Source organism: Arachis hypogaea, chromosome 15, assembly GCF_003086295.3.
Source record: "Arachis hypogaea cultivar Tifrunner chromosome 15, arahy.Tifrunner.gnm2.J5K5, whole genome shotgun sequence".
NCBI classification, from domain to species: domain Eukaryota; kingdom Viridiplantae; phylum Streptophyta; class Magnoliopsida; order Fabales; family Fabaceae; genus Arachis; species Arachis hypogaea.
In genome coordinates, this window is record NC_092050.1 from 104,121,314 (window position 1) to 104,127,877 (window position 6,564).

The 6,564-nt window shown below is 29.8% G+C and overlaps 2 long non-coding RNA genes across 2 annotated transcripts; one reads left to right on the forward strand and one right to left on the reverse strand.

Moving 5' to 3' along the window:
- Positions 1 to 603: 603 nt before the first annotated feature.
- Positions 604 to 2,298, reverse strand: LOC112747099 (uncharacterized). The gene is made up of 5 exons (XR_003174773.2): positions 1,851 to 2,298; positions 1,639 to 1,766; positions 1,125 to 1,184; positions 976 to 1,044; positions 604 to 863 (listed from the first exon to the last, which is right to left on the reverse strand). It is a non-coding gene; the product is annotated as an uncharacterized lncRNA (long non-coding RNA).
- A 2,307-nt stretch (positions 2,299 to 4,605) lies between these two features.
- Positions 4,606 to 6,564, forward strand: LOC112747100 (uncharacterized). The gene is made up of 4 exons (XR_003174774.2): positions 4,606 to 5,079; positions 5,498 to 5,553; positions 5,682 to 5,725; positions 6,406 to 6,564. It is a non-coding gene; the product is annotated as an uncharacterized lncRNA (long non-coding RNA).

Genomic DNA, 6,564 nt, shown 5'->3' on the forward strand with positions numbered 1-6,564 from the left:
TTTATCTTATTTCATCTAAACATAATTGATAGATAAAAAAAAATTTATATGAGATATCCAAACATAAAATCACTTTTACTTTTATAAAAGATCTTTTTCGAAAATAGCGTCCAAACAAATCCTTAATTATTTTTTTTATAAGATAATTTTTTAAAAATATAATTCATAAATAAATATCATAAATCTTAATTAATTTCATAATTGAATTTTTAAAAATTTGGAGTCTTATACTTAAATGGTTAAGAACATATTTTTTTAAAGTTTAATAAAAAAAAATTATCTATTTTATTTTAGCATTAAATTTGTTTCATCTTTTCGTTCGGCTGCGTCTTTCAACCTTGGTTTTTATCAAAGTAGCTATTAGGGGTGTTCGCGGTGCGGTTTGGTTCGGTTTTTAAGAGAAAAGCCATCCGATCCAATCGTTTAATTAAACTGCGGTTCGGTTTGGTTCGGTTTTTTCTCAAGACCATCCGAACCAAACCAAACCAATTAAAATCGGTTTGGTTTGGTTCGGTTTGTTCGGTTTTTCAATCAATTCAAAAAAAATATTGCCAAGCTATGTCACAAAGTCATAAAATTGAAATCGACAAACACAAATACACATTAGGTAACAAAGTCTTGATCCAATTAAATTTATCGACAAAAGGAATTCAAATAAATTGTACTATTTTTGGGGCCACACTCATGTAAACAATGTAGTTGTACAGGGCTGACTTAAATATCTACTCAGGATTCAAGAAACAGCACAAAAAACCAGTTTAATTCTCTTGTATAAAGAGGACAGAGTTTACACTTTATGCAAAGTGCTTATGTTCCCTAGGGATGAAGGAATCTCTCCGTCGAATTGATTGTCTTCCAAGTGCCTTTATATACAATAATAATATCCAAATAGTGAGCTTCATGGCATGAATACATCAAAGTTCTTTGATTTCAAACATTTAGATCATGGAATTGCATACAAAATGAGTTACTTACAATATTTCTAATAGTGTTAGTGAACCTAGGTCAGGAATGTGCCCGGACAAACTGTTATTCCCAAGCCGGCTACAAAAAAACAATGGTTTTCCAATTAGAACTTGTAAATATCAGAGTCAATGAACTGAGATTTAGAGTTAAGCACTTACATATTAGTCAGAGATGTCATATTGGTAACAAAAGGAGATAAAGATCCTGAAAGCTCCATACTTGTCAACAACAACAAATAAATTAAAAACCAGCAAAAACACAACAACAAATAAATTAAAAACCAGCAAGGCAGCAACAATAAGCAACAAAACCAGCAACAAAACCAGCAACCAGCAATAATACCAACAATAAAGTAATTTATCAAAATTAATTCAACCAACAATCAGCAACAATACACTGATTTCAAATCTGCTCCAAATTTAATTCTTCAAATCTGCTTCAAATCTAATTTCAATATCTTCCTATCAAGATTCAAAACCAGTTTATCTGATTTCAAATCTGATTTCATACTAAATCACTTCAAAAGTTTCTTTTTATTTTATATTATTCTTCCAAAAAAACTAATAATAACCAAAAGCAGTTTATATTATTTTTCCAACAATACCAAGCTACTAACAATACAAACAGAAGCACTTTCAGTAATTCAAAACAGAAATTACTCAAATTACATACCTGACTTGGTAGCTCCAGCTCCATATCTGACTTGAATCAGTCTACTGTCTACTCGGCCAATTGCACATAGTTCATCTTTTTCTCCTCAACTATTTTGTTATTTTTCACATAGTGTAAGAAGTTCAACACTGAGCCAGCAACAAAACTTAGCAACAAATCAACAGTAGCAACAAATCAACACTAATAAACAGAATGCAAATGGTAAACATTACCTGAATCAGTGGCTCTGGCTCCATATTGACTTGGGAGGAAGGCTGAGTGGAAGACTGGGAGGTGCTGCCGTGCTGGGTTGAACTGATGGGTTAGGGTGGTGGCGTCTCAACGGTGGCGGCGTGGTGCTGTGCTGCCGTGTCGAGTCGGTCGGTGGTGGCTTCGTCTTGACCTGATGTGCGACGGCGTGGCTTCGTTTGGGTGTATGTGCGACGGGCCAAAGGCTTCGCGGTGGTGGGTGGCTGGGTGCGATGAGTACTGAAGAGGGAGCGGTAGCTGGCTGGCTGGGCGCAGGTCGGCAGCCAGCAGGTGTGGAGATTTGGAGAAGAGGGAGCGATGAGTATTGAAGCCTGAAGGTTAGGGTATGGATTGTGGATTTGGGGGTTAGGGTAGACGCAGTTTCGTTTGGGGGGTGGGGTGGGGGTGTCGCGCAGTTTCGTTTGAAGGGGGGTGTGGGCGTGTCACGCGTGGGGGGTGGGTTAGTAACGTTTACGTTTAGGGTTTTTTTATTAACCGGTTCGGTTCGGTTCGGTTAGGATTTTTAAATTCAAAACCGAAAACCGAACCGAACCGAACAAAAACAGTAAAATCAGTTTTTTTCGGTTTTTTCAGTTATCGGTTAATTCGGTTTTTGGTTTTTTCGGTTCGGTTCGTCGGTTTAGTTCGGTCCAGATCGGTTTTGAACACCCCTAGTAGCTATGCTTTAGTGTAGAAGGTGTGTGGTTGCTATCATCTACATGCGGTACTAATTTCAATGATTCGGAAACCGGCTGCTAGCTAAGAAATCGGAGGTTCAATTGTGTATTGCCTCTCACACATATAAAAAGGCTAATAGAGTGGTTGATGCACTAAAAGGCATGGGACATTACTTTAAGCGGTTTATTTAGTAGTTTATTAGTTTATATTTTAAGTTGTTAAAATATGTTTTATATAATTTAATTTAGTTTTATTTCATTACAAAATTAGACTCTATGATAGTGGACTTAAGTTTATTTTTTTAATTTAATATGAAAGGTATAAATATCTCTAAAATTATTTTAACCGCAATTAAGTTGTGACAAATTGAAATTTTATTTAGGTTTTGGAATAAAATTATTATGTAAGCAACCGAGATTGAGTGATTTTTTTTTATTGCATTTAGAAACTAAACCACTCCCTTATGTTAAATTTTAAGTTATTCTTTATGTTTTTATTCATCTTGTATGCGGGTAAATTACTTAAATAAATTAACAGAGAATCGTAGTCATCACAAACTTAATTACTGCAGACCTCATCATTTATGATATATATATATATATATTATTATGGTGATTATAGTAATAATTATATAAATGTTATTAAAATTAAAATAATTTTTTAAAAAGTATTATTTAACAATAAAAAATATTACTTTAAATTTAAATAATATTTTTTAAAATATCATAATTACTATAGAATAATCATATTAAAATAATCACCATAGAATAATTATATTAAAATAATATATATATTTGTAATATTATTCTTTATTAAAATATAACATGTTTACCTATTAAATCAAATTGGAAACTATCTTTTACTTATTCATTTTATTTTGTTACTTCTAAATTTAAGACTACGTAACAAAATTATGGACACCAAATTAATTGCCAGAAAAACGCTATCCCTTGATCTCAAAGCTTAGAGTAGCAAATTAGCATTGATGGCAATATACAGAGTGATACTAGCAAAGATTACGCTTAGACTTAATTTGGTAAAAAATTTTAAATATGTATTTATATTTTTAAAAGGATAAATTTTTTATTTTGCATGTAGTAAATAAAAAAATTACGTGCGCTTATAATTTTTAAAAGATATAAGTGTTTTTAAAAATATTTAAGATAAAAAATTTTAAAATTAATTCATATTTATTAAAATTAAAATATCTATATAATTTTATATATCAATTGAATTCTAAAATTAATTCTTATATTTATATCTATTATATTTTTTAATCTTAAAAATTATTTTATCAAATAAAAATATTATAACTTTAAAATTTTATTTTTTAATAACTAATTTTAATAAATTATTTTTAAAAAAATAAATTTTTTTTCAAATGAAACTTTAAACAGAAAACAACAATCAAAAACCATAATAGACAAGATAAGGTAAATTCCCCGAGTGATATTGACCTGAAAGCATAATCACAATTTAAATTTGAAAATAATCTAAGCTAATAATCACAATTTTATCTTAGGGTTAGGAGACAAGATATTTGTCTTAGTGTCATAAAAATATTTAAAACATGTTGAACATTTGACCAGTATTTATTGGTTCACCATGAGCATTTTTTTTCTTTTTTTGAAGAGTGTTAGGGCTAGCAAGTTTTGAGAGTTGTAGTCATCAATTAATCATTATTAATGATTTTAATTATGTGAGATTTCATCCAACTATGTGAGATTATTCACTTTACTTTAAGTGCTAACCAAATTTTAATAAAATTATTTATCCCTAAACTTTTTCTTTGTTTTTTTCATTTGATCGTTAACCAGCCAGTCAACAAAAATTTAAGTAGGATGTAAATTACATCAGTATATGAAACAAAATATTTTATCATAAAATATTTAGATATTGATAAAACTGACCACAAAATATTTAAATAATTTTAATAATTATAAAAATTTATTATTTTTAGACAAAACTAATAAAATCTTAACTTTATCAATATAATTTTATAAATATTTTTCTTTTTTCTTTTTCTTTCTTCATCTTTCTTTCATAAATTTTTTTTTTATCACTCACCAATACAATCACCACCATTTCTGTCGCAAAGTCTACCATTCCACTAAATCTACTTTTCTATTCTCACTTTTTTTATATAATTACATCTTGTCACAACCACCTTGACCTCCTTCATATGTCCTATAACCTCTTTACCCTTTGTTCTTTCAACCTCTTCAAATTTCTAATCATTTATGGCTGACACTCCTTCTTACCATTGTTACTTCGATTTTTCGAATTTCATTACACAAACCCACATCTTTTCTCCCTCAAGATCCTTTCCCTTTTTCACTCTGATTCCTCTGTAAATTAGAATCAATACTCTTGTAAATTCTTTGTCGCCATGATAAATTTAAGTTTTATAATATGATGATTGTGACAATGACGATGAGCGTGTAGTAAGGCGGTGACGTTGAAGATGCTTCTGCTGCTTAACATGCCACTGCATCAGCAGTTGTTTGTACTCAACGGAATGGTAGACTTTGTAAGGTACGGGTGTGTGTGAACTGGTAGATTCCAACGATAATGATGGAATTTTTATTATTGTTTGATATGGATAGGATGTCGCAAGGGGGAGTGTACTTATGGCTTAACAAATTTTTCAATAAAAGGATAGATCTTGAAAAGATCTATGCACTGTTGATTGAGAAATTTAGTTACAAAATGGTCAAGTGTGCTATTGAAAATAAGTTGAAGCTTTTTACTTCTTGATGTTTTGTTTTAATTAAATTTATGATTTTTCAATAACACTATTAGAGATGACAATACTAATAAAAATAGAAAAATGTTCCAGAATAAAGATATGAAGAAGGAAGAAGAAAGAAAAAAGTTATTTATGAAATTATTTTAATAGAGTTAAGACTTTATTAGTTTTGCTTAACATTGATAAACTTTTATGTAGGAACAGACACACGGGAGGACAAGTGGAGGCCTTGACTCCCCCAACTTTAAAAAAAAATAGTAGTAAGAAGTCCAGCTCAACTCAAATAAAATATAATGATCTTTAAAATTTTTTAAATTCCTAAAGATTATGTTCTCTTTCTTCATGTTCCTTGTTCCTTGACTCATTGACTGTGCGTATACTTTTGAAGCCATAGCCTCACTGTCATTGAAGTCTTCAATCATATCAATTAAGGTAAAGGTACTCATCCTACTTTTCATTTTTCTTATATAATTGTATAAAATTATTAATAACAAAGTACACTTTTTGACTATGAAACAATACAATTTTATTCTTTTGTGCTTACATAGACAAATGATTGATCCATCTTTAGGATTCATTCTTCCTTATTTTTTTATTTTTTTAGTAAAATTGATAGTGACTTAGTGAAAAAAAAAATTGTTGTTGATATTTAATTAATAAAAAATTTTTAGACTTTATTTATTTATGTGAGTATGTAATTATTTGAGTTTGCTTTTTTTTAGGTAAAAAGAAACTAGAATATTTTATGATGAGAAAGCAAAGTAAATTGATACAATTTTTAAGAAAAGTTACTAATAATGTTGGAGTTCAAACAAGTCAACCCTCTAATCTTATTTCACAAGAAATTCAAATAAGTGAGCTCTCTAATCTTATTCAAAATACACATCAACATGAAGCCAAATGATAAGTTCACATTTGATGATAAATTTTGGTTGAAATTGAGTGAATTTTATCATGTAAACCTACATTTATTCCCTTAAATAGCATGATTTTATGTTTTCTTCCTAAATTGTGCTGAATTATGAAAATATGCTCTTCTATGCTTAAATTAACCAATTTTATTCTATTTGTATTCTATTCGATACCTTGATATTTTTTATAAGTGATTTCAGGTGTAATAGGTAGGAATGGCTTGATTAGAATAGAAGAGGAGCATGCAAGTGGGAGGAAACATGAAGAAACAAAGGAGAAAAGCATTTCGAAGTGTGTATGCGCATAACCTCTTGTGCGTATGCACAAGTACCAGCGCGTGACTTCATTAAAAAGTCACG